Source organism: Myotis brandtii, unplaced genomic scaffold, assembly GCF_000412655.1.
Source record: "Myotis brandtii unplaced genomic scaffold, ASM41265v1 scaffold1857, whole genome shotgun sequence".
In the NCBI taxonomy this organism is placed as follows: Eukaryota; Metazoa; Chordata; class Mammalia; order Chiroptera; family Vespertilionidae; genus Myotis; species Myotis brandtii.
In genome coordinates this window covers 191,673-193,650 of record NW_005356893.1, presented here as the reverse complement: position 1 = coordinate 193,650, position 1,978 = coordinate 191,673, and the positions used below count along the sequence as shown (strand labels likewise).

The 1,978-nt window shown below is 45.7% G+C and overlaps 1 pseudogene across 1 annotated transcript; it reads left to right on the top strand.

Annotated features, from left to right (window-relative positions):
* Positions 1–503: 503 nt before the first annotated feature.
* LOC102264013 lies at positions 504–1,155 on the top strand (annotated as a pseudogene). The gene has a single exon (XR_001361680.1). The product of XR_001361680.1 is annotated as a 60S ribosomal protein L13 pseudogene (transcript).
* Positions 1,156–1,978: the final 823 nt, after the last annotated feature.

Here is a 1,978-nt window from a genome sequence, read left to right as displayed (position 1 = left end):
GATACTTCAGCTACAAAGCAAAATGTGAGCCGGAGGAATTCTGGGACACAAGTGTGAGGAGACTGCACTGGTCCATGAGATATAAGGATGCCCTGGACCAACGAGTTCAGGTGACGACAGAGCAGGGGATGGATTGGGGTTGTGGGGGGGAGGGAGCTACTTAGAACACCCATCTACGAGAAGTGAAGAACACACAGTTACTAAGACAATCTAGACGAGTATATAGGCTGAGAGGGAAGGGAGTGAAAGGGTGAGTTGTTTCTTAGGTGCTTATGCAACGCCTACGAGGAAATGCAGAGTCGGCAGTTGGATACACTTGCCCAAAGCTCAGAAGAAAGGTCTGATCTGGAGATGAAAGAAAAAATCCCTCAAGACAACTACAATTTTGGCACATTTTCTCCTTTTTCCTTAGTTTCAAAACAGTTGTTTTACACTGACAAGTCTGCTCTTAACTAAACAGCAGACCATACATACTTTTGCTTTAACTCCCTAAACAATTTCACATTAAATTACTTTAAAACAGGCCGTTCTCCTTGGGAGAAGGCCCGTAGGCAGCAGCCATGGCGCCCAGCCGAAATGGCATGATCCTAAAGCCCCACTTCCACAAGGACCGGCAGCGGCGCGTTGCCACGTGGTTTAACCAGTCCACAGACGCAAGGCCAGGCAAGCCAAAGCGCCGCATCCCCCTCTGACCTATCCGCATCCCCCTCTGACCTATCCGACCCATAGTGAGATGCCCCACCGCCAGGAACCACCATTCAGCTTGGAAGGGTTAAGGACGGCTGGCAGCCACAAAAAGGTGGCCTGGACCACTGGGATCTCGGTGGGTCCCTGCAGGCCAACGTGCAGCGGCTGACGGAGTACCGCTCCAAGCCCATCCTCTTCCCCAGGAAGCCTTCGGCCCCCAAGAAGGGAGACAGTTCTGCTGAAGAACTCAAATTGGCCACCCAGCTGAGCGGACCAGTCATGCCCATCCAGAATGTCTACAAGAAGGAGAAAGCCAGGGTCATCACAGAGGAGGAGGAGAACTTCAAGGCTTTTGTCAGTCTTCGCCTGGCCCATGCCAATGCCCGGCTCTTTGGCATCAGGGCAAAAAGAGCCAAAGAAGCTGCAGAACAGGATGTTGAAAAGAAAAAATAAAGTACCGTTGGCAACCAAAACTGTGGTACACCTACACAATGGAATACTATGCTGCTGTAAAAAAGAAGGAATTCTTACCATTTTCAACAGCATGGATGGAGCTGGAGAGCATTATGCTAAGTGAAATAAGCCAGTCAATGAAAGAAAAATACCACATGACCTCACTCATTTATGGATAATAAAGAGCATTATAAACTGATGAACAAAAATAGATACAGAGGCAGAGCAGCATCGATTTTTTTTGCGGTAAGAGATCAACCGAAGGATTTGTATGCATGCATATAAGCATAACCAATGGACACAAGACACTGGGGGTTAGGGGAGGCCGGGGGAATGTCAAGGGGGAAAGAAAAAAGGAGACATATGTAATACTTTAAGCAATAAAACAAAATTTTAAAAAATTACTTTAAAACATAAAGCAAGTGGAGTAATGATACTTCAATTTTTCTCATAAACGGAACTTCAGAAAATAAATATGGTCACTCTTTTAAATTTTATTTATTGATTTTAGAGAGAAGGAGGGAGAAAGAGAAATCAGTTTGTTGTTGCACTTATTTATGCCTTCATTGATTAAATCTTGCATGTGTCTTGACCAGGGATCGAACCCTCAACCTTGCTGTGTGGGGACACCTCTCGAACCAACTGAGCTACTCGGCCAGGGCTAAATGTGGTCACTCTTAACTGAACTAGCTGAAGGTCACATACCTGGCCACTTCCTTATTTTAAAGTTCACCCAACTGGCAGTCCACAGACTGTACTGGTACATGAATGTTTAGATGGGGCCAACAGTGTTTTGTTTTTGTTTTTTAATTTGAATTAATTTCTGGCTAACTTCACA